At 48.1% G+C, this 26631-nt stretch overlaps 1 protein-coding gene across 3 annotated transcripts in view; it reads right to left on the bottom strand.

Moving 5' to 3' along the window:
- The window catches only part of KAZN (kazrin, periplakin interacting protein), a 1126623-nt gene that overhangs the window by 437774 nt on the left and 662218 nt on the right, over positions 1-26631 (bottom strand). The window lies entirely within an intron of this gene.

The raw sequence follows: 26631 nt of genomic DNA, 5'->3' as shown, positions 1-26631 counted from the left end.
TCCGCTCAGATGCTTGTCCCCTGCACATCCGCAAGACTCAACACTTCACTCCCTTCCCACTCTCTGCACGGGGCCTTCCCTGACCCTTGACCTAAAGGAGCTCCCTCTCCACCCTCGCTCCGTCCCCCTTCGCCTGCTTATGCTCCTCACACATTTATTTACAGTGTCTCTCCCCTGCTTTCCCTGCTGTTCACCGCTTCATCTCCCAGGACTCCAGCAGCACCTGGAACCCAGCAGATGTTCGATATATATTTACTAGAACTGGCCGCGGGAGCACGCAGGAGGGGCTCAGTGTCTGGGAGTCTGGAAGGCCTCCTGGAAGCACCACTTCATGGCCAGTGGGAGTTTTCTGCGTGGAGAACAGGGAACAGGACTGCAGACAGCACGAGCAGCCTCGAGAAATCTGGGAGAGGATGCGAGAATCTCGGTGTGGCCGGAACGCGGACCACGGTAGGGAGAAAGCCAGGGCAGGCGCTACTGTGCCTCGGGGGCCACAGTGAGGTGTCAGGGGCCGGAGGGGGCCGTGGCAGAGAGATGCTGAGTCCCCCAGCGGGGGCGGTGGCCCTGGAGGGGAGCAGAGAGCCTGGCTCTGTCTCCGGGACCTCGGTGTCGCCGGGCACGTCGCTTGACCTGCCTGGACCTCTGCTTTCTTACCGGCCACGTGGGTATGCTGAGTAGCACAGTGGTCTGCTTCGAGAATCCGTGTCAAGGATGCTGCTTCGGGGGGAGTGCAGGCTTAAGTGTTCCACAAAAGCGAGCTGTTAGGATGACGGCTAGCTTTACCGGCTAATGGCTGAGGCTTTCCATGATCATCCCCGCTTGGCACTTAGCGAGTGCGCCAGAATCTAAACTCTGATGAATTTAAATAATGGTGCCGTTTGATTGACAGCCGAAAGTCACGAATTCAGCAGAAGGTGCACAGACAGCCCGAGAGGACCAGGGCAGAACACAAGGCCTCTAGTGGCACTTGTGTGTTCCCAGCGGGGCTCTGTCCAATTGGCTGGTGCCTTGATTCTCCAGCCCCACCAGGTGTGATGGGGAAGGAGAGGATTCTTATGTGCTGTACCAGCTCTCCTGGCTCAAGTCTATACTCAGAGGACAACAGCCTCGGGATGAAAATCTATGACCTGTCAAACATCCCTAAGAATCTCTTAGGTCCCCCCCAAAGGCAAAAAAACCAAACAGGTGTCTGGGAATGAACATGGGGGCAGCCACGGAGAAGAGACAGCTGTTGACAATGTCCAGATCCCTTCACCAGCCAGACTGACCGTTCCCACCCCACCTCCTGTCCTTTCGAAGGAAGCTGGAAACAGTAACTCACACCAGGTGTGTGTGTGTCCTTGGGAAGAAATCACACTGTGTACCCCACAAACCTGCCTGCCCTCTTTCACGTCTCATTGCCTGCTGGGTCGAGAGACTTTTGAAAGGGAGGAAGATAATGGAAACTTCACGTAATTACATTTTCAAGTAACGCCTTTTAGCTTCCCTCAACTTCAGTCAAAACTCTATCTTGTCAAAATAATCTTAAAGTTTTTTTCTTCCACAAAGATTGATGTGTAATATCACTGGCAGTCTTTGGGTTGCTAATTATAAGTCAAGCCTCTTTGGGGCTTTTTTGGAATATCTCTTTGACTTCTCTAAGTGATGAGTTTGGTTCCTCTGCTTTTCAACTGTTCGTCTTCCACCTGCGGGGAAGAGTGAAATGTCTTCCCCAGTTTTAATTACAATCGGAGCATTATCCTCAGATAGTACAGACCACCAAAGCCTCACAATGGGAGGGGCTCCTCTGTTAATCACGGATAAATCTCATGCACTGCAAAGGCTCATACCTTTCATTACATTACCTTGTTGGTCTAATTAATGGTATTACCCTCTGAACTGTGTGCAGAAGCTTAAAGAAATTCAACAGAAAACATGCTCGAGGGGAAAGCAAAGAATGTGTAATAAAGCGCCATGCATCACATCCTGGTTACCAGGACTTATTTCTTTCTTGATTACTACCTGAGGGAGTGGGGGGGGGGGACCCTCCAGGGGACACAGGCTGGGCTGACGCGGTTCTCTTAGAAATGGTGGCGATGTCTGCATTTTGGTTTCTGGCACGGACTAGCAATTTACCTGTGATATTTAATTTAAAAACAAAAAACCAGACATCACCTCATCAAAACCTAAATGTTGTTCCCATTCGTCCACATACAGTTTTTGGTAATGTCTGGTGAGAGCAGGTGGGGTAGGTGGGAGGAAGGATCTGACAGGAACAAGAAAGTCTTTTGCTCTTGGGTCACTAAACCCACTTCAAAAAATAATATTCCCGTGAAAGGCCAGACTTGACCGTGTTAACTAGCACAAAACTACAAGCTCTAGCATTAGAGTGTAAACTGTGGACGGGGGCAGGGTCATGATCAGCCATGACACGTGCATGGCAAAGACCCAACGTGTGTTCGTTGAGCAAATGAATGAACTCTCTGTTGAGTTCTCAGCTGTCAATAGCACTCTGTGCTGGCCATGCGTGGTCCGTGGAGATGTTGTTGAATGCTCAAAACTCTTTATTTTTTTTTGGGGGGGGGGAAGAAAAAGAAAAAGAAGAAAAGGAAAACTTACAGCCAAAGAAGGTAAGCAAAAATTTCAAGGTCATACAGCTATTTAAGTAACAGGATTTGAACCAGGTCTGTTGGGTTCTGAAGACAACGCTTTGAGCGCCTCCCATTATAAGACAAATCAGAGTGATCCGAATTTCATTTCAGGTGAGGCTTAAAGGTGAAGTGGAGATTTTGACGGGTATTCACTGATGTTTGATGAAAGTGTAAGAAACCTCAAAGGTACCTTATTTTATTAAACATAATACCATCTATCACCGCTGTGTTTTTTTTTATTATTTTTTTTAACGTTTATTTATTTTTGAGACAGAGAGAGACAGAGCATGAACGGGAGAGGGTCAGAGAGAGGGAGACACAGAATCTGAAACAGGCTCCAGGCTCTGAGCTGTCAGCACAGAGCCCGACCTGGGGCTCGAACCCACAGACCGTGAGATCGTGACCTGAGCTGAAGTCGGCCACTTAACCGACTGAGCCACCCAGGCGCCCCGATCACCGTTGTGTTTTTTAAATGTCTCGTGAAAGCCTACAATTAAGCAAATCCACACCTTCCAACCAAAATGTATCAATACAGTCTCCTTCCAAGATGGAGTCCCAGTGGGCTCACGTGAGGGGAGTTTGGTCAGGTCAACATTTATTAAATGCCCACTGTGTTTTGAAAGAAGTCCAAAGCATATTTGACCTCAAGAAGCTCACAAGGTAAGAGAAAATAAACGTGTGCACTTTTCTTCTAAAATTGCCCCTCCAACTGGTGTCGGGAAGGGGAGATGATGATTCCGTGGAGGACCGTCTGCCACGCACAAGGTGACAAGGGTCTGGTCCCTGAACTCCCCCCACTTTACACCCTGCCTAAGCAGGAAGTACAGGCTGTAAGTACAGGAAGTAAGGTTTCCTAGGGTTGCACTTTTCCCATGCTCGCTATTTTCTCGTCTTCTGTCTAGTTCCCCAGAGCAAAGGCCCGTGTTCTTCAGAAGCTTTGAGAAAGGAGGCCTGGTGAGGGGGATGCCTCGGTGGCCTCAGTGGGTTCAGCGTCCGACTCTTGGTTTGGGCTCAGGTCATGATCTTGCGGTCTGTGAGTTCGAGCCCTGCCTTGGGCTCCATGCGGACGTGCACAGTCTGCTTGGGATTCTCTCTCTCCCGCTCTGCCCCTCCCCCACTCACTCTCTCTGTCAAAACTAAATAAACTTAAAAAAACATTCTTCTAGGGGCACCTGGGTGACTCAGTTGGTTAAGCATCCGACTTCAGCTCAGGTCATGATCTCACGGTCTGTGGGTTCGAGCCCCACGTCGGGCTCTGTGCTGACAGCTCAGAGCCTGGAGCCTGCTTCGGATTCTGTCTCCTTCTCTCTGCCCCTTGTCTGCTCACACTCTGTCTCTCTCTCTCCTTCTCTTTCAAAAATGAATAAATGTAAAAAAAAAATTTTTTTTTAATTTTTTGATTAAAAGAAAAAGAAAAAAAGAAATGGGGCCTGGGGAAAAGGTCCCCTTCTGCAGCCAGCCGTAGGGGGTAAACACTGGGCAGTGGCAGATGCAGAGAAGTGGAGAAAGCCGACTGGACCCTGAGAGTCCCAGGGAGGCAAAGAGGCCTTTGTACATCAGTGTGGTCCTGAGAGGCAGCTGGGGGAGAGTGCGGCCCCGGCGGTTCCTTGCAAAGTGGGTTAGATTAGTAATCAGACTTCAACTTAAACGCGCATGTGGATTAAACTCATGGACTTTCCGGGGCACCTGGACGGCTCATTCGGTGGAGCATCCAACTTGGGCTCAGGTCATGATTTCACGGTTCATGGGTCCGAGCCCCCCCGGCTGGCTCTGTGCTGGCAGCGAGGGGCCTGCTTTGGATTCTCTGTCTCCCTCTCTCTCTGCCCCTGCCCTGCTCACACTGTCTCTCCCTCTGTCTCTCAAAAATAAGCATTAAATAAATAAATAGATAAATAAACTCATGGACTTTTCTGCATTCAGAAGCAGCAGGAGCCTATCTGTGAAATATAGCACCCATTCTTGAGAAAAAAAAAAATAACCTTGCCAGCGCAGTCATCCTGAAGGCCGCAGTATGGATCTGGTGGCTGTGAGCAGTAAGCAACCCACCCACCCCCCCCCCCCCCCGCCCCACCCGGCTTCCACCCTCTGGCCATTGATCAGCCCCATTAGCAGATGACAAATGACTTGGGTGGCCCTGGTCCAGTCCCTGATGGACCAGCACACAAAGGATTCAGCCTTCATGTCTAGTAATTGTCTTTTCACTTGGCAGCTCCCTTGGGAGGTCAAAGCTCCAAGAAAGTGTCCCCCCGGAGCTGCCCATCTGTTCTGTGGCCTCCTCCAGGCCAGCAAGGAAGTCCCTACACAGGAAGGCTGACAGGATGGCTCCAACTTTCAGGACAAGCAGACGTGATGGAGACCCCTCTGTGCCACTGACCTGGCACCTTGATGATGGTGACGAGGACCCTTCTACTGAGGTTTAGTACACGCAAGCGGCATCTCCTGGGATCTTCGCGGCCACCCGGAAATGTCGGTACTCTTGCCATTTTCATTTTAAAGATGACAAAACCGAGGCTTCGTGAGACCACACGCTTTACTCGAGGTCACACGCAGCTAGTAAGTGGCAAGGCTGGGGCTGGAAGCCACGATGGGTTGATTCCGCAGCCTCTTGCCCCTTGTGTTATGCTAGCTGGCTTCTGCCACCCAACACCCTTCCTGACCTGCTTCTTTTTAGGCTGTGGTGCTGTGGCCTCACAGGATGCAAATTTACTTTTGAGTTAAATTCCTCGCAGAAGGGGGATCGCTCTGTGGATCAGCGACACCAGAGCAACGTCCTGGCGCCATGAACTGTCCGCTTGGGGTTGAGGTTTGCTTGCAGGTGACCCGCTGGTGGGGACTCTGGAGGCAGCCAGACCCGACGTGCATTCCTTTCTCACCCCTCGTATGCTGGCTGACCTGGGGCGAGGCCTTGTTGCCACCTAAGAAGCCAGGATAATCCATGCTGGAGCCTCAGAGCATTGTAGAGAAGGTTTAAAAACATAATCCAGCCTAATAAAGGATGCCACTCCTATAATAAAGATTCAAGGTGCTTAGCACAATTCCTGGAACAGAGTAAACGCTAAAAACTCAGAGCTACTATGAGTTCTTCGCAAGATCCCAAATCAAACTTCCATAGTCCATTCTAGCCAGAGATCGTCTCTCTCCTCCGAACTTCCAAAGGATGTTAAAAGTTCTCTCAGAAATTCTCTTTTGAGGGGCACCTGGGTGGCTCAGTCAGTTGAGCATCTGACTTTGGCTCAGGTTATGATCTCGTGGTTTGTGAGTTTGAGCCCCACGTCGGGCTCTGTGCTGACAGCTCAGAGCCTGGAGCCCGCTTCGGATTCTGTGTCTCCCTCTCTCTCTGCCCCTCCCCCGCTCATGCTCACTTGCTCTCTCTCTCTCTCTCTCTCTCTCTCTCTCAAAAATAAACATTAAAAAAAAAGAAAATCTCTTTCGAACTTGTGTTATGTAATTGATGCACGTTTTCTCCTTTTTCAAAAAATGTTTTTGAGTACAGCTGACATGGTGTGACATCAGTCTCAGATGTACAGATCCTTTTGTAGTTCATAAGCATGATGACTGGGTATGTTTTCTCCTTAAAAAAAAAGTTAGACCCTCATTTGAACCTCAAAATGAGCTACACTCTCTTTTACAGTTGGGGATGCTGAGGCCCAGAGTGGTTGAATAACTTGCTCAGGTCATGCAGGAAGTGACCGTGAGGCGAGGACCCAACTCCAGGCCATGCACTCTGGAGCCTGAGTTTGTCACCACTTATTGTTATAAGTACTAGATTATCAATGCCCTGGACAGGACCAAGGTCAAAACTACGGCCCGCCTCTGCCACCCGGCACATGGAAGTCTCGGTAAGTATTTTAGAAAGAACAAGCCAAAGGAAGAGGAGAGTTCCTGCCGTTACACTGTCCTGAGTCTCTGGGCGATGTGTGCCCAGAGTCTACCCGGCAGGTCTCCCTCGTAGACTGGCGGAGATCCAGGAAACCCATCCCAGCCTCCTGCCGCCCAGAGAACATGGGGCAAAGTGGATAGCATGCCAATGATAACAACGATGATAATTACAGGAATGATCACCGCCAACCGTCACCGGGTGCTTCCGATCTGCGCGCCTTCATAAACGAACACGTGCAGTAACCTCAAGAAGTCTCGGAAATGGGACGCCCCATTTGACACCTCAGGGAACGTTTGCTTTGGTTTCAAATCGAATGTGTGGAGCTTCAAACAATTTCAAAGTTATGTCATTTTTCCCGCGCGCTTGTAATTTAGGGAGAAGCAGATGGTACACTTTCCTACACATACAAACATACACATAGATACACAGATCTTTCAGTTACATAGACGGATAAACCAACACTTACTGGGGTTAGGGTTACAGTACCTTGGTCTGAGGAGCTGAGCTGAGGCCAAAACTTAAAATAATTCAGTGCCACTATTCACAATAGCCAGAAAGTAGGGACAGCACCATCAACAACTCTAACAACATGTCCGTCGAATGTTGGATGGATAAATAAAATGTGGCATATACAGGTGATGGAATATGACTGAGCCCTGAAAAGGAAGGACGGACACCTGCTACAACATGGGTGAACCTTGAAAACATGCTGCCTGACACAAAAAGTCAAAACACACTGCATCGTTCCATTTCTGTGAAATGCCTAGAACAGGTAAATCCATTGAGACAGCAAGTAGACTGATGGCCACTAGGAGCTAGAAGGAGGAGGAAGGTGAGTGCCTATTTAATAGGGGTAGGGTTTCCTTTCAAGATGATCTGGAAGTTCTGGAACTGGATAGTGGTGGTATTGCCCAACACTGTGAATGTAATTCATACCACTGAGTGGTATACTTTACAATGGTTAAAATGGTAAATTTTGAACCTTGTGTATTTTCAGTACAATAAAAAAAATGATTCAATGCCTCTTTCATTGTACATGGGGTAAAATCCCTATTTCTGGTCTTGATTTGTGAGAAATTTCCAAATGTGTCCTCTCCACCTGCTCTCTCTCTCTCTCTTTCTCTCTCAATGCCAACCACTCTTCCCATCACACCCAGACCTGGAGCCCGACCCAAACACGAGCCACTCCCTTGCGAACCATGTGCCACCCATCATCCCGCAGCCAGCCCTGCTCAGAGTCCCCTCCTATACTCTCTGCCCACTTGTCCTCCAAGACTCAACTCAAGCACAGCACCCTGTGGAGGCTGTCACGGAGCCCCTTGCCTTGGCTCGGGCAGTGCTGATGCTTTAGATGCCTCATATGTACCGTCGTCACAGTACTCACCACAGTGTATTGTAATTACAAGCTTTCATGCAACAGAGGAGCATGTGCTGGTTACAAGCAGAGGCCTGGGGGGGGGGGGGGGGGGAGTCACTGGCCTGCAGTTCAAATCTCAGCTCTACCTGCTGTGTGTACATGGACAAACTACTAAACTGCTGGGTGCCTCTGTTGCCTATTTTGTAAAAATTGAGCTAATGATAATTACTGAGGATGTGAGGATTAAACACAGAAATACATAGACAGCTTTTAGAACAGTGCCTCATCCCTCCTAGGGACCCAGTAAATGTTAGTGTCGTTATTATCCTCACCGCCCCCATCATCCTCCCTCTGCCCCAGTAGTTTATGAGCCCCACAAGCCCAGCACAGGGCCCTGCCATAGAATAGATGTTCAAGAACTACATGTTGAATGAAGTTATGATCCATCCACCCAGTTCTTCTCATTTTACTGATGGGTAAATACGAAAGTGATTTGTCCAGTCATGCAAACGGCTGGAGGCAGAAGGAGGTCGTGAACTTCCCATGTTGGGTCCTCACTCACCACTAAGACACGATGGGACAATATCCCAGGGTATTTGCAAGGAGATGGGCTGCACACCTTGCAGATCCTGTCATGTGGCCCAAACAACACTTCTCCATCAGAGTGAGGCCAGTGCTGGGCTAAGCTGCCACATCTCAGCACTCGAGACCTTTCTTTGCTTCACAACAAGAGCCTGAAATATCAGCAGGCAAGCTATAAATAATCGAGAAGAAAATAATCCAGAAATTAACTGAGGGTCTGCCCACGAGTCAGCGGGGCTCCCTCTCCCAGGGAGGATGATGCATGAGCTGTCGGAGATAAGACTTTGGTTGGGCATATTTAAGGTGAGTGCAGATAGCAGTGGGCACTCAGGGAGTCCCTTCTGCCGCCACCAAATGGGAAACTCCATAGATCAAACCACAAAATAAATGAGGACATTAAGGCTTCATACACTCTGGGATTTTTATTTGAAAAACCAAGATTCTAACTTAAAGTAGCTCCTCCTTGAATGATTTTGTTATCACTCCCATGAGAAGTCACTCTTCAGCACTAGAGGTCTTTTATGGGAGACTCTGACCCATAGTTTTAAATACTCACAGCTGATACTTATTGAATCCCATATATCTATGTATATGTATATGTGCATATGTGTATATATATGTATACGTACATATATGTATATGTATATATCTATGTATGAATCCATATATCCAATCCATACACACACACACACACACACACACACACACACACATATGCCAAGCACTTAGCACAGGGTTTCACATATATTAACCCAATATTAACTTAATCTTAAAATAAAAAAAAAAACCCTATAAGGTGTGAGGAACTATTATCAGCCCCACTATGCAGATAAGAAAACATCTGTCATGTGACCCAACAAGACGACACACTAGGAGGTGGTGGAACTGGTGGTTAAACCAAGGAATCAGGTTCCAGTTAAAGGAAGGCAGTCATGCAACCAAGGCTGTTGTCTTTGCGGGGTCTCTGAGAGACTAAACAGAAACAAAAGGGGAAGTTCTAGCATCCACAGTGGCTCATGATACCAACTGAATGGCCAAAGGTATGGGCCATGTTATCCCCTGAACTTGTAACAGACAGCCCAGACAGCCCCCTTAGGAGCTGGCTGAAGAGTTAATAGCTATTTGATGGACACCCACCACTATATTACAAATGGTCGGGAGCAAAATAAATGCAAATGAGGCCATGAGGGCAGAAAACCGGCCTTCCCAAGTGTATCCTGCCTGCATTGAAACGTCCTGATTCTATCCCGGAGCTTAATATTTCATGCAAAAGGCAACACTGAGATCGCCGCTCCCAGAAAACCCAGGGGAGGACGATCAGGATGACAAATGGAACCCTCCCCCTTGTATCTTGGAAATGCCAAGAAGGATGGGTGATGGGCCGAAACACCGAAACAAACCTTGAGTGAGCCTTTGGCTGAGGCTGATTTATGGGCAGAGTCGCCCAGCCCTCACCTTTATTTACATTGCTTGGAGCACATAAACTCCAAGAAAATTTAGTGTTTTAATTTGGGCATCTGGCTTGTGCTCTTCCCCCCCGCCCGCCAACCCCCCAAATCATCCTCTTCCATGCGCCCTGGAAAACAAGACCGAACCACAAACCTGTTCTGGAGGGCTCTTCTGTCTCCCACTTGCCTGGTTCAGAATATAAGTTCCTTGAGGCACAGAAAGGATGTGTTTATGACACATGAAGGGCTCTGCTGTCACCTGTGCACGTGTGCATCAGCATGGCCTCTGCATGGACCGGGCGGATGTGTCCCGGACCAGGAAGCCAGTGTCCCCACTCTAGCCTGGGCTCTGCTTCAAAGGGCTACGTGGCCTCAATCAGCTCACGTGTGGTTTCTGGCCTCAGTTTCTCCAAGTGCTAAACAAAAACTGGAGGATGGGGCGCCTGGGTGGCTCAGTTGGTTAGGCAACTGACTTCAGCTCAGGTCATGATCTCGCGGTTCGTGGGTTCGAGCCCCGCGTCGGGCTCTGGGCTGACAGCTCAGAGCCTGGACTCCTGCTTCAGATTCTGTGCTCCCTCTCTCTCTGTTCCTCCCCTGCTCGTTCTCTGTCTCTCAAAAATAAATAAATGTTAAAAAGAATTCAAAAAACAAAAACTGGAGGAGATGGTCTTCAATGTCCCTTCCAGTGCAGTACAGACATCCCGTGATTCCGTAAGCCCACATGAGTGCTTTTCTCGGGTGCTTCCATGTTCTCTCCATCCGTTTTAGGGTGGCTCTCTCGCTCATGTCTATCGTTGAGTCACAGGCTTAACTCAGGGAAGATGACAGCCCCCAAATTAAACAACCTATTCTAAAACATTCTTTAAGGGGAACCTGTTGGTTGAGTGATGCTGTTCAAGGTCACAAATTGTAGACATTGAAAAATGGGAGGGACTCCAGAGAGGTCTTCCCCAATGCACTCACTTTGACGCACCCAATGTCCCAGCTCCTAAGCGACCATCTGGATGCCTCTAAAGGAGTCCTGGTAGACGGAGGTGGGAGTGACGTGACCCATGTCTATGGTCACACAGCTGGCATCACAGGGCACTGGGGCCGCTGGAATGTCCCAGTTATTCCTCTTCAGCCTCTCAGTTGTGAAGTCAGGGTGAGAATCCAGTCTCCTGGAGTCCCTCACTGCACCCTTCTCCTGCTGCTCTTTCTTGCTCTGGTTTCCAGCAGGAGGTGAGCACCTTGTCCTCGGATCCTTTGTGCCCACCACCTGCCTTGTCAATCAGAAACACGTGCTTAATAAACGCTAACTGAATGAATTAACAGAAAAGAATGAACTCAGTCTCCCACGCTGGTACCCGCTGGGATGCACGTTAGCGGCACCCATTTATGACCCTTACGGTGCCCATTTGCGACCTTGACAACACTCATGGGGTGGGGTGGGGGGAGGCTGAGCTCAGCACCTGACCCATGCTCTTCCTGTGGTCTTACAACAGCCCTGGGATGTCTGGATTAGGGTAATACCCGCAAAGAAACTGAGGCCTAGACTGTACAGTGACTTGCCCACCTCCTACAGCTAAAAACTGTTGAGAACATGGTATGCATCCAGGCAACAGGCTCAAGAGATTTCTGTCCTACGTTATAAACGTGTGTCGGCATCTTCGTGTGCTGAGACAAGTCATTACGGGGAAAACCAGTGAGGCCCTTTTCCAGTAATTACAACATTTCTCTGGGTTGTACCCAAATGATGGCCTGCTGTGACTGCTAAACTCAAAATTCTCTTTGATGGCCAATGTGAAGGGAAAACACCATAAAGGGACGATTCCTCTCAACCAGATCACGCTGGGTGTTCCTCTTATTTTTTTTTTTTTCTTCTGAACTTCCAAACCCCACGCAGAAGGTGCTTCGTCAACACTCCTGGAAGATGTTCATCCGGGCTCTAGGATTGACCATGTTCCACCGGACAGCTCTTCTCCTTAGCAAGGCTGGCCTGCCTCTCCCTACGGTTTGCGCCTAAGTCCTAGGTGGCCCACCAGCCAAATATCGGCCAAACACCAACGAAAGGAAATGAAAACTGTTTACTTGGGTCTTCCAGGTGATTTTAATCGCAGGTTATAAACCACCGTTAAAAGTAGGGTTTATAATGAGAAAGTGCACGCCAGCTTAGGGTGTTTGCAGTGGAACAGTGAAATGATTTTGTAAATGCCATCTTCTCTAATAAATCTGAATGCTGCTGGAGAGATTAGGCCATTATCCAGCACTGGCATAAATGAGAAAATGATATGATGGATCACATGCTTGAGGGGTTTTAGGAGTTAGCTGGAGATGGGGCAGGATGACGCTAGTTAGCAATGGCAGTTGGCCAATCAAATCATATTGCCTGAAATCTAGTTTAGGGCCAGTTCTGTTATTCTGACTGTAACTGGTGCTTTCCAATATTCATGCCAGGAAGTCACTGTAGAAATTTTTGCCTACATGAAGGGGGGTTTTCTTAAAGTCAAGGGACCAAATCAGAGATCAATCTGCTTGTGTCATGGTGAGGTGGAGATGAATTTGAGAAATAGAAGGATCCTTTGAAATCAGCGGAATACTCTAAGTTCTGGAACAGTAGCTGTAATCTTGGAAGATTACACATCAAGCATGTAACCTACACGACAGTATTGAGGACCACACTGAACAGGAGTGAACACACATGCCCGGATGCATTCAGGGGCAGCAGTTCCCAACCAGTGGGCCATCGAGACCCTGGGTGACCAGAGAGAGCCACTTACAGAAAATCTAAAGGTCTCCAGCATGCTGTGTGAATCAATCATTTTTCTTGCATGTATGCACCATCATTTCCAAATATATGCAGATGCAGAGGCAACATCCATCTGACCATGCTACAGAATTCATTGCACTCTTTTGCATTTATACATTTAAAAAAATAGAAAAATGACAACTACTAATATTAGGGGCCAGAATTCAGACATTCAAAAATCTCTCTCTCTCTCTCATTAAAAAGAGTATATATAAAAACTGAGAACTATTGTTTCAGTGGTAATACAGCCAAGTCATCAAATCCAGAAGGAGACCGATGGTATGGAACAGCCATCTTGCCTACAGTTTAAACCACTGAAAACTGGCCCCTGGCTAAAGTTAGAAGCACATGCGTGCTTCGTAGGGAAGTGATCATTTTGTTGGTGCTAGTTTGGGGTATATTACCTGTTTCCTCTGAGTACAACCTACTACCTAAGCTTGCCAGCCTTTGTGAGTTAAGCTTTTCAAGCCCTTAACCCTCCTTGTCCACTCATGCTGCAGACATCTGGATGACTTCTTAAACGAGCTACTGGTGGATTCTAACCACAACCTCCAATACAAGTCAAGAGTACACGTATGTGAAAAGGACTGGAAACCATACTCAACAGGACATCATGGAAAGTTTAGCTCCTCCTAGGCGCAAGGCCTCTAAGCAACACAGAAATATCAGGAAAGAGATCTGGAGCGTAGAAGAAACACACCCTTGCCTTTGGGATACAAAAATCGGCTGGGAAAATAAAGAGAACGCCATTCAAAGGGGGGAGAATTCAACGCTCAATAAGAGACTATGTTACTAAGGATGAAGAGTTCTACCGACAGAATCCCAGAGTGTGCTGGGCTCTGTGCCAGGCACACTATGTGCTATTATTCCATCAAGCCGGCGGTGCCCACCCAAGGAGTAATTTCTCCTCCCAGGGAAAAACGGTGGGCAACAGCTGAAGATATTTTTGGTGGTCACATTACGGGAGCTCCCACATTACTATGGGAGCATCTAGTAGTAAAGACCAGGGATGCTGCTTAACGTTCTACAAGGCACAGGACAGCCCTCCCTCTCCCCCCCACAGCAAAGAAGTTTCCGGCCTAGAATGTTAATGGTGCCGAGGTTGAGAAACCCTGCATGAAACCATCCCAATCGCCCTATCAAAGGAGGCGTTATCAGACTCTTGTTCTAAATGTAGAAACCGAGAGCCGTAAGGTCCCGCACATATGAGGGGGGGATCTGGATCACTCCCTTAAACTCATGTATCTGCTGTATTATCTTGACGAGGGAAGTGACCTCCTCATTTCATAAATAAGGAAACTGAGGCTCAGATGCCAAGTTGTCCCACCCTGTACCTCACTGTGACCAATTGACTTTTGTCCCCTCACAATGCTTTTAAGGTCAGGAATGATGTCTAAACACAGGTGACTATACCTCAAACCACAATGTCTCTTTCTCTTGTCTGTTAACCATTACACCCCTGGCGACTGACTTGTTTCTGCTCCTCTAACACTATAACTGAGCAGTTTTATTGTTCACATCGAATCCACTAGCTTACTCGTTCAATCACCATTTATTAAGCTCCCCCTGTATGCTGCGCACTGTGAAAATAATACACGTAAACAGGTCAGAAGGCAAATGAAAGGGAACTACAACTTCGGGGGTTGGCAAACTACAGCCCAAAGGCCGCCTGTTTTCGTAAGTAAAGTTTTATGGGAACATAGCCACACCCATTCGTTTGCCTATCGTCTGTGGCTGCTGCTGTCCCATTACAACAGCAGAGCTGAGGAGCTGGGGCAGATACCTATGGCCCCCCAAACCTAAAATATTTGCCATCCAACCCTTTGCAGAAAAAGTTGGCCAATCCTACACCAGCTCCATCATTCAAGCCACAGAGCGAGTATTAAAGTGAACTCTAAGGGGTGCCTGGGTGACTCAGTCGGTTGGGCATCCGACTTTGGCAACGGTCACGATCTCACATTTTGTGGGTTTGGGCCCCGCATCGGGCTCTGTGCTGACAGCTCAGAGCCTGGAGCCTGCTTCGGATTCTGTGTTTCCCTCTCTCCCTCTGCCCCTCCCTTGCTTGCACTCTATCTCTCTCTCTTGAAAACAGACATTACAATTTTTTTAAATAAATAAAAAAATAAAGTGAACTCCAGACCAAATCAAGAAGGGCTTCCATTTATGCACACAACTATAGTATCTTGGCAGTGGGGGAAATCCTAACTGTTCAATGCTAATACAAATCTGCAACTCCAAAGCACCAAAACATTTTCATCCTTGAATATACTTTCGGCTTTTCTAGAGTCCACTATAAATATATCTTCAAATGAAGTTCAAATGTGTGTTATTTCTGTTTTGCTGTCAGAGGTTTGGGAAGCCCACAGTGAATGCTCCTCATCACAATGAAATGAAAACCAGGATCAGACCCCAAGCACTGGATTAGCTGCTTAGGAGCGGGTTCATCACAGCTGGTTGTCTGATGATCTACAGAGGCCTCCAGGTTGTGACCTCCCTTCCATTCCTCTAAGATGCAAAAGACACTGTTTGATCTTCCCTGAGTTTTTCTACCACACTCTTGGCCTTTGGTCTATGGATGACTCAGGTCTAGGGCAAGAACCTGGAGCAGCAGAAGGTCTTCCTACTATTCAGGCAGTACAGCCACCGCAGGAGTGAGAATGTGCACCTACATCACCTACGTGCGACAGGTTACACGGCAAATTAAAAAAAATTTTTTTTAATGTTTTTATTTATTTTTGAGACAGAGAGAGACAAAGCATGAGCAGGGGAGGGGCAGAGAGAGACGGAGACACAGAATCCGAAGCAGGCTCCAGGCTCTGAGCTGTCAACACAGAGCCTGACGTGGGGCTCGAGCCCACGAACCGTGAGATCGTGACCTGAGCCGAAGTCGGACGCTCAACCGACTGAGCCACTCAGGCACCCTTTTTTTTTTTAATGTTTATTTATTTTTGAGACAGAAAGAGACAGAGCGTGGGTGGGGAGGGGCAGAGAGAGAGGGAGACACAGAGTCTGAAACAGGCTCCAGGTTCTGAGCTGTCAGCACAGAGCCCGACGTGTGGCTCAACCTCACAAACCGTGAGATGGTGACCTGAGCCGAAGCCGGACGCTTAACCGACTGAGCCACCCAGGCGCCCCAGGTTACATGGAGAATTTAAACCGACACATTTTGGTTGCATATTAACCCAAAGAACCTGGTGAAAGAGACCCCAAAGGTTTAGTGGAGTCCCCCCAAAGGGACAGTGAAGACGGAAATTAGGCAGATTTACTGTGATGGTTAAATCCTGCCCCCAACACTTAGAGAATATACACATCCATACACTAAGACCATGGGTTCCCACCCAGATGTACTTCCCATCTTCAAAAATCCCAAACGACAGTGGCGGCAGGTGCAAAAAAAGTTTCCTCCAAAGGAGAGTTCATTCAAAGACAGGAAGTTACCTGGTGCAGCCCTGCCCCAGTTTATAGATCCCTTACCTGCTTGTCAGGGAGGCTGGGAGAGCAGCTTTAAGCTTAGGCATTGAGAAGACAGGTCACTTGTAAAACTGGATTCTCCCCCTCACCATGGGTGGACATGAGGGCTCAGAGCAGGACAACATAGGCTTGGGGTGATGGTCTCACCGTCCAGGCCTTCCAGATCAGGGTGACCCATGCCCAAGAGAGAGCGGCCAAGGCAAGGTCAGGTCTCACCCAATCATAGGCTACAGGGCAGCCCTCTTCCACCACCGTGCAGTCAGACCCGGCCTTGCCATGGGAGAAAGAGAGGAGAACTTGGCTCAATGACCAGCTCAACAATCTTGAATCAATCGGCTTAAATTACTGTGCCTTGCCTTGGTTTCTTTATTCGGCAAATAGATTGTTGTGTCTACCCCAATTCCATTACACGGGGCCAGTTGGTAGAATCCATAGAGATGATGCCTGTGAGCGTCCTTTTATACTATGAAGAGCTGGGCAGTGATAGAATTCGGTGCATCCCTGGTGCCCTCCTAGGTGCGGAGAAGAGTGGACAAATGCAGTGGAATCCTGCAAAGAGGGACCGAGCATCGGGTTCGTGGCCTGAACGTACCAGACCAAGCTTCTGCTTTAGAGGCAAGGTGGTACACCAGAAGTGTTAGAAGGCGGGTTCCGAGTTATCCCATGGTGGCAACAACCCATGTGTTGACCAGCTGAACTTTAACAAGGTTCTACGCTATTGGCCAATGCCAATGACCTGCACTGTAGAAGAGTTGACCATGGAATCGTGATCCTTTCCCATAGGACTTCCATTAAGACTTACACCTGCTTCCTTGCTCCAGCAGGGCTGCCTGGTACCGCACCAAATTGCACACAGAACAACCAGGACACCCCTGCCAGCTTATGGGCCAACAGTGTCCACAAAAGGGCAGCTGGGCTTCGCCTCTCTGGTAACTCTCGAAACTGAAGACGTTTCAAACGTTCCCATTTTTTTCTCACGTCACATAGTAAATCTTGTAGGAATAGGAAGAACAATCTACTTGATGAACACATTCATTAAGAAAATCAATAGACATAAAATCACGGGTCCGTTCTCCCCAGCTATCATCTCTCAGGCTCTATGGTACCACGACTGTCCTCTCCAGGGTGTCAAATTTCCAAATTTCCAAATTTCCAGAAATGGTGAGCACAGAATTTCAAACGGCAAGAATGGGGACAGGGAGGAGACATAAATCCCACTGTGTTCCAAGTCGTACTTACTGAATTCAAGCACATACACCATGTTCAATTTTTTTTTTTTTAAGTCCAAGGTAATCAAGGAAAACGAACTAATTCATTTGTTGTAGCTGACAAGAAGCCCCAGTCTTCGCCAGGAGGACACTACAAAGGGTGAGGTTACTTTAAGAGACGAAGGGCCATACCTGCACTGAAATTCATATATTTGTCTTATTCTCTTTGGAGAAAAAGAAAGCTGTTACTCAAGAGCTAAACCCTACATCGTCTACGTCTTCCTCCTCCTTAAGGAAAACCCTTTGAGGGAGAAGGTCCCAGCCAGCAGCTGCTCTCTGCAGTGCCCAACCCCAATCTCTCCGAAAGGTTGTGCTTTTTAATCATCTCTCATGGTCAGTTTAACCTTTAGTAGCAAAATGAATGTATTTTCCCAGCAGGCCTTTATTGCACGCCGCCGCTGTCACGCACATCTGTGAAGGCTTCTGTATTTGTCACTTCACCTCTCTTGCCATTACATCTGTCTAGACCTTTATTATAAAATGTAATTATGTTTCCACGTCAGTCACACCTAGTAGACCATGAGCTCCAAGATAACTTAGTTCGTATCTTATTAAATCTGTGGTCCCCGAACCCGTGTGCCCAATCTGTCGGACAGACGGAGACAGAGAGAAGAGAGGCAGAAGAAAGGAAGGAAAGAAGAAAGAAGAGGGAGGGTGGCAGGGTAGCCATCTAAGCAAAATGGCACGTCTCTGTGCTGCCTGGCCACGGCATCTCTTGTTGCAGTGAAACAAGCAGGCTCCGGGATTGGCTGAGCCTGGGTTCCGATCCCCTGCTCTGTTCAGCAGATGACCGCCTTCCAGAGCTGGGCAAAGCAGCCTCGCCTTTCTAAGCCTTAACTTCTTGATCCGGAGAAAGGAGGTGATAACATTACCTAACGCACTGTGGTAGGGAAGGAACAGGGACAGAATCCCTCAAGCACAAGGGGCAGTGTTAGGGAAAGCCAAGAAGGGCTCAACCCACGTTAGCTATGGCTGCTACTATCACTCTCAGATGACCTCAAAAGTATCTCTAGCTCCCCAGTTCTGATCCTGGAGCATCCCTTTTTCTAAGAATGAGTCAAACCCCTGCTAGGAGAGGTCCGCTGTCCCCTTTCCCAGAAAGGAAAGAACTTCACGTCCTCTCCGTGGCTCGCTCCAGCCAAAGCCCAGCAGCTGGGTAGAAAGAAGGAAGACTCTCACATTTGAACATGGTTCGGCCACCAGTCTGCCCTCTTATCTCTGGCCAGGCACCAATCCTTCCTGGCTATGGATTCTCTGGCAGTGACGAAGCACATTCCGTACAGCGCAGCTCTGAGGATTTATGATGAATGACTTCGTGTTGGACATGCAAATCCTAATTATAATTGCCACAGTGCCAGCTTTGGAACAAAAACGATTTCTTGGGCAAGAGTGGGGAAAACTGCAAAGCTGTTCAGCATCCTGGTTGAGACAGCAGGTGGTCCCTGGAGTCCCACTTACTTGTGTTTGTCTCCTGCTTCTGCCACTTGCTGGCTCCATGACCCTGGGCAGGTCACACAACCTTCCCGCGCCTCAATTTCCTCATCCGTAAAACGGCAAACGCAGTACTTCCCTCAGAAGGTGGTTTAAAGGGTCGACTGAGCTAATACAGGGAAAGGGTGTGGAACAGGGGTGACGTGGCAAGTAGACACTCAAAACCATCAATGATTAAACCAGCGATCTTCTTGGTATCACGTATAATGTGATACGCAGACCAAGTTTCACACACTGCAATTAGCAACCCATCATGGATCCCTTCCTTCCTTCCTTCACTCAACCAACGACTTACGGAGCTCCTGCCATGTGCCAGGCACTGTTTTAGGTGCTAATCAATGGGGCTGAGAACAAACAGACAAGACTCTGCTCTCACACGGCTGTCACTCTAGACTCACAACTAGGTCTCCCCCTAATGCCTGGCATAAAAAGCAGTTCCCAGCCAGGTGCTCCTTTGGCCTCTAGTGGACGTGTGGCAACTTCTATAGACGTCTGTGGTTGCCACAGCTAGGGTGGAGAGGGTTCTACTGGCATCTAGTGGGCAGAGGACAAGGATGCTGCTGCACATCCTAGAGTGCACACAACAGCCTCCCTCCCCAACGAAGAACCATCTTGCCTTAAGTGTCAACACTTCTGAAGCTGAGAAACTCGAGTGTAAAAGAATCTGTAAAATATCAGTGGGTCCTTTGTTGGGTACGGTTTGGGCAACTGAAGGCTACCGAGACCACAGGAAGGGAAGCTGTGAGAGGGAGGGACACAGGTGGATGGAGAATAAGGGGACCACAAGATTCCAGCTTTGCCAAGACTCACGCTTCCAGAGAGAGAGACAGAAAGCGCACAAAGTCCAAGAAGCAGGAGGCCCCGAACCCAGGATCAGATGGCTCTCTTCAGCGGTGACAAGTGACCCCTGGGTTGTGAATGTTGCAGGTGGGAGCCAGTTTCCTCTGTCAGCTAACTTCACACCCAAGTGAGAAGTATGGCTGCTCCCTTCACTCTCGGTCAAAGATTTCATCACAAGGGCCCAGAAAATACCACTAGCCTAGTGAAATAATACTCAGGAATAGAGACGAGCCTCCAGCTCCCTCAACCTTCTTCGCATATCAAACCAAAGAATGTTTCTGACTTAGGCGACAATACAGGTTTACGCAGCAGAGGGACCTGGTGGGTTTGAACCCCTGGCTCACTCACTGCCAACTGAGTGGCCCTCGTCATCGACGGGGGACGAGGGAGGGCCAGACCCTGGTCACTTAACCGCAGAAGGCCCTTTTGCAAGTAATGTATTATCCCTGTGCCTTAGTTTTCTCATATGTAATATGGGCACGAGAATGGTACCTGCCTCACAAGTCATTACGAGGACTGAATGCATCAGTTACATACATTACTCCAGGAAAGTACTTGGAACACTGTACCTGGCTCTGAGTCAAGACCAGGTCAAAGCGTGCTGTTATCAGTGCCACCGTAGTCATGACTATGTTATGTGACTTAACCTCTCCCACTCCCAGTGTCCTCTTTTGAAAAATGGGCATAAGGGGCGCCTGGGTGGCTCAGCCGGTGAAGCGACTGACTTCGGCTCTGGTCATGATCTCATGGTTTGTGAGTTCAGGTCCCGCATTGGACTCTCTGCTGTCACCACAGAGCCTGCTTTGGATTCTGTTTCCCTCTCTCTGTCCCTCCCACATGCGTGCACGCTCTCTCTCTCTCTCTCTCTCAAAAATAAATAAGCATTAAAAAAAAAGAAAAGAAAAATGCGAATAGTTGCCAACTCATTGGGCATGGGATTCAGTTATGCATGTTAAACACTTGGGACAATACTTGATATGTTGTCATTTCTTATTATTTATTCAAAAGTTTGCCAAAAGCACTGAAACTAATTCTCACTTAGTCCTACATTTAAACTACTCACCAGGTGAAAACTGCATGGCGTCAGGATGGTTCCGGAAGGCCTTGTGATGTACTCAAGAGTGAGCTCCGAGAACCATTATGGATTGCTAAAGGTGAGTGTGAAAAATTAGCTCTGGACCCACCTTCCTTGAGAGGGCACTTTGCTCTTGATGACTCACCCTACTTCAAACCATCCGCAGGGCTGAGACCGTACTGGGAACAGAAGGCCCTGACACCCTACAAAGGCATGGAAGAGGATGGGGGTGGGGCTGGGTGAGGCGCCTCCTTTTTCCCACTTTTGTCCATCCTTCCGGACAGAGTGCACATCACAGGAGATCACAGAGGCCTTGGGAGGGCTTTGCCTGCAGAACTGCCTGTTAACAAGCTCCATCCAAGCTCTCATGTACAGTCTCAATTCATCAGAGGGGCGAAGGGGACGGGAGCTTTTCAGAAGTCTGACCCAAAGGCCCAGCAAGGCCAAGTCAACAAAGACACCCAAACAAATTGGGAACCAATGATTTCCCACCACACAGAAGCCACCTGCCCAAACAGTTGTTCTTGCCAAACTCATTAAAACCGTGTTCAGTTTCTTTCATGTTTCTAGCAGCTTAGGACTCCAAGGGGGAAGTGGGAATGCCCACAGAGCACAACCTGGACTCCGCCGCTTAGATCTGAGGTTGCATCAAACAAGCAAGAATGTTCTGGACTCATCCAACCACGTGGGGAGGAAGAAGAGATCCGTTGGCCTGGCCTTCGTCCAGCTTCTTCACAGTCGAGAGGGGCCTGGCAGGAGACCTTGAGGATGGTGACACGGGCCAGCAGGACTCTTACCTGCTCTGAATTGTTGGGTGCAATCTGCCACAACGGATGGTCACTCTCTTGGCTTCTTTTCCTAAGTGATCCTGCCCGAACCCGCCCTGCCTGCATTTCAGACGGTGAAGACATTACCGTGAGTGCTGTTGGTGGCACCCCTTTGTCATTCCATGTGTTACTTACCCTAATATCCAGCCCAAACGGTACAGACTCATTTTCATTTACAAGATCACTTAAAAACCCATTCCCTAGCCTCAGCAGGCTGAACGAGTTGTCTTCTTGCCTGACGGATGGCAGGGGGTACAAAGCCAAGCGCTAATGTTCGCACAAACCAATCCGGGGAAGGGTCTGAAAACAACTGAGGAGTTCATGTTGATTTCACTTTCCTTAACTGTGTAACTCAGAAATAAATATACACAAAATATGCAATGAATACGGCCAGGACCCCAAGCTTGACCTCCCGGGCCCCCCTGTGATTTGCACAGTGAGCGGGTACCTTTCCAACCAGCACTCCCCACCTGCCAGGCCCATCTGCTACGAGTTCACGGGCAGCCAGGAAGTCACAAATTTCGGCCTCCAGGATTCCTAAAAAGTGCCAGCAGTCTTGGGGCGTAGGAGAGTAAAGGGATGGGGAGAGCAATGCCTTACCTTACCCTGGGAGGATATGCAACATAGCTCCTACTGTAAAAATCAGATTGGCTTAGACTTGTGGTTAATATCAAAGTTTTGAAAAGCTTCAGTAAATCATGAAATATCGGAAGCATGAAATTAACCAGAGCCAGAAACTCGACTGAAGGGGTCCTCCAAAGGCATTTTCCAAAGACAATGGGAAGACAGTAAATAATAGCCAATCAATAAGTAATTTCAACCACGACGTACTGATCTGTAGGTAATCCTTTGTGACCATGCGTGGTGATTTTCGGGAAGAACTTAGAAGTCCCATCTCACGACAGCCTACCAGATGAGGAAAAGACACCTGTCTCTTTCGGCCCATTGATACAGCCGGAAAACCGACATGCGTGTGACCCGTGAATTGAGCTCTGTAACTTGGGGGCAAGCCAACAGAAGGCCCTAGAAATTCCACCCCGTTCTGTTCCATCCGCTCTGCCATTTGTAATTTTTTTTTCCTTCCTCAAGAAAAGATAAACGTCTACTTGGGAAAACCAGAGCCGAGGGAGAATGAATTGGGAAGGGGAGGCCAAACGACAGAACTGATTTTGCAAAGCAACAGTGTGCAGCCTCTCCCTAGACTGCTCACACATTCAATTCAGTCCAGAGGTAATTCATACTTTGCCGAAGAATTTCCAGCGTTGTAGTGATGCTAGATAAGAACAGGCAGACCTGAAGTGACAGCCTATTTTAGCGCCTAGGGAGAAAAAAATAAAACCTGCCTCTATTTATGGAAATTTACCAAGGCGTAGGAAAGTGACCCTTTTCCCCATTCCCACCCTAACAAGTCCCACACAGTAGGCTGTGTGTCCTCAACACTCAAAGAAGATGCTCTCAAGCGCTTCCACTTGCATAGGCACATAAATACAATTATTTCCCTAAAACAACAACAACAACAAAAAACCCTAATCGCAGTAGGCATGTATCCTACTAGGCACAAGTTATTTTACGGTGTAGACGGTTAACACCTATTTGAATCGGGTACAACGGAGTTTAATTGTTTTGTTCTATGCATAGCAAAGCAAGCAATTGAATCTAATATTAGTCATTCATCAGATAAGACATTTCCAGAGAAACAAACTGCTATATTTTCTCCTCAAAGAACAGCAAGCATTTTAAACACATTTTCCAGAGATGTTACGCCGAGGAAAACAGCTTAGAAATGTTACTTTAAACAAATCCGTTCTCTGGCTACCAACAAGACAAATTGGAACAAATGCTTGGCTCTGTTCTTTCCAAGGCTCCTTCTGTCCACCTGTCAAAGGCAGTTTTGACCCCCACCCCCACCCAACCCACAAGGCAGCTCCAGAGCTGTGAAACGCGCCCCCCTGCACGGATGCCCTCGGCACTGTATGCCAGAATCCTCATTAGGGATTATCCAACTTACTCGGAGCAGGGAGAGAGAAGATGGGCTGGCGGCCAAATGTACTTTCAACACAGATTCCAAAAGAAGATCCTGCAAAGTGTCGAAAGCCCAGATTTTCAGCAGTTCACTTTCTAGACTCCGTTACATAGCAACCATGCCAGCTCACACAGGGTACCAACCAAGTTAATATTTTGTTTAGATGACGCACTGCATTAACTCTCTAGGAAAACCCAGGTGTTCTTCAGCGACTTACCTAGGGTCAGATGCCATCACTGGGACAAAATCCCTTGGTGAACTGACAAGCTTGTTAAATTCATTCAAAACAAAAATTGGGGGGCACAAAAAAAAAATCTGAAAATAGAGCTAACAATTTCTTGGCAGGGAGAGGGAGAGGTGACTGTTCCCTGTAACCCTTTGTGTTAATATTATTAAAAGTGCATTAGCGTTCATTGAATATGTGCATATGTGCATATGTGCCCTTCAGTAAAATATGACTGCTACAGATGGATTTTGAAAGATACTTCATTTCATTCAAAACTTTGATTTGAAACGGGACAACTCAATAGCACAAAATGCTCCTGAGGGTTGGGTCCCACTGAATCTCACCAACAGAGACAAAATTAAAACAGAAGATGAATTTGGAAGAACGGTCAGGAACTCCCCAGGAGCTGAGCATCCGTGAGCCTTCCTGGATGTATATTACAAAGACGCACAAGGAAACCAATCGACCATACTTTAGAAATAACTTGAGAGAACCCCACGTTTTCCTTTAGGAATATGGGAACACCAGCAGAAGAAACTACCAGACCACATCTGCAGAGGATTTCTGCTCTAGCCAGGGCTGTCATAGGTCACGAGAAAAAAACAAAAACAAAAGAAAAGAAAAACAAAATCTAAAAAGCCCACAAAGGCTACCTAATGTAAAATGTACAGGATCGAGGTATTCCTGTAGAGATAAGCAAGTGATGCCCTCTTGGTTTGCTTTCTTTTCAACCATCCCATTGGCTGTCAGTCACCTCCATTCAAGAGGGCCACGTGGCCAGCAATTAAGTTGAGTTGAAACCTTTAACGTTTTATTCTCTGATTATAAAGTCACTCAATTCCCCCTAGTGAAGGTGTTGAAAACTATCAGGGACACAGAGAAGAAAAATCGAGACCATCCTCCATCCAATCACCCCCCGGCGGCTACTGACACCGACAGGCACGCTCCTATAAGCATGAGGGAGACGCTGGTTTTGTGTGTTTTTAGGGACATCGAGAGATCCAAAAGTCAATTCCACAGCCTTGTGCAGGTTTGTAGGAAAAAAGAAGGAAACAGCCCGCTGCTCCCACTACAATTTACCCATCGGCTAAGCAGCTTCATTTCCAAGTTGAGCGTGTGGATCACCGCTGTACTGACCTCCTTAGCACACGCAGTCTGCAACTGCACCCACGACTCAAATGAAAGCCACTTAACTTTTCCTTGGCTGAGGAAAGGGAGGCGGACGGCGGGAAATAAACCAGCGTTGTTCCGTCCTCCTTACCACGGTTTCTGATGCTTCACAGAAGAAGGGCCAGCTCTTAGCTATTTCTTTAATGTTGGAAGGGTCTCTGCCTGTAAGGAGTAAAGCATCACCACGCAGTCTGCCTTCCTTTTTCTTGTTCTCCCAGATGCCGGCGGACAGCCTCTTCCACACACAATGACAGAGCAGGGGATAAATGACAGGGTAAGAAGATACCCACCTTGAAAACAACTGTGCAGCAAAGAACAGCCTCACGACACCTTCCCACCATTATGTCATGGCTACGTCAGACCAAATTATCGCCCCAATTCCTAACACTTCTGACAGACTCCTGGAGTACCAAGTTGACATCTGACTTGGAATTCTGCATAAAACGAACACATAGGCTTAACATCTCCCACCAGAAAAAGCACACCTTCTCCAGGAGGGAGAGGAGCAAATAGAAACTGAGGGGGAGAAGGCATTCGTATGAACACAGACTCTCCCAACACTTAGGAGAAGCTCTTGAAATAACAACAAAACCAGGAAAAAATCCCTCTGAGCCACTGAGCTGTTGGTACCTCATACTTCATCAAGTGACATATTTATACAAGTGGCCCTTATATATATATTTTTTCTGTCGAATTCTGGATTTCAGCAGTTTAGTTTATAATTTGAATGATATTAATAATCAGTGCAACCATGTCTTAAAGGACAGTCAGGCAAAACAAAACAAAACACACACAAAAATACACACAAAAAAAGACTGAAAAGCCAGTCTACCCTTTTACTTTTCAATTGGCAGAAACCAAACAGTACATTTTTGGATGCTTCCTCCACCTTTAACCCTGGCAGGGGGATTTCAGGGCTTTATCACTGTCAATGTCAACACGGTCCAGCTGTCTTCCTCCCCACCCCCTCCTGTAAAGTGCAGAGTCCCTTCGAGCAGCGGGCTCCCTGCAACCCACCATCTAAGCCTTCGTTTCTCCAGGAGCCCATCACTCAACCTTTGAGGTCTAAGATTTCCCCCTGGAAAGTGCTCTCGGTGTTTATATTTGCTGGAAATTTAAACTCACTGCCGAGCAAAGCATCTACTGTTGCATCGATATATTCCGCTGTCTGCGCGATCTCAAATGGGAAGAAAATAAAGTCCAGATGCAATGGAGACAAGGGATTTGGCATCCGTGGAGAAAAGTGCAAACCAGTCCAATCCTCTACCCCAACCACGGCAGCACAGCCCGGAGCTCGCTCTCGGAGGGGGGGGGGGCGGGGGGCGGTAAGAGTCTTTCCAAAGGAAGGAGCCGCCAGCACCGGGGGGGAGTGGGGAGTGGGGGGTGGGGGGTGGGGGGAGCTGTGGCATCCACCCCTGTCGGGGGTGGGGGCAAAGGCCCGGGCACGAAAAGTTTGCCCACGGAGCTGGGGGCTGTGCGCCAGCTAAAGGGCACTTTCTGCCGCGGGAGGGGCCCCGCCGGCTGCGCCTCGCTCCCGCTAGCCGGGGCCCGTGTG

The sequence above is a fragment of the Felis catus genome, chromosome C1 (assembly GCF_018350175.1).
Source record: "Felis catus isolate Fca126 chromosome C1, F.catus_Fca126_mat1.0, whole genome shotgun sequence".
In the NCBI taxonomy this organism is placed as follows: domain Eukaryota; kingdom Metazoa; phylum Chordata; class Mammalia; order Carnivora; family Felidae; genus Felis; species Felis catus.
Note: the sequence above shows the minus strand (reverse complement) of the source record. Positions and strands in the feature narration are given on the sequence as shown.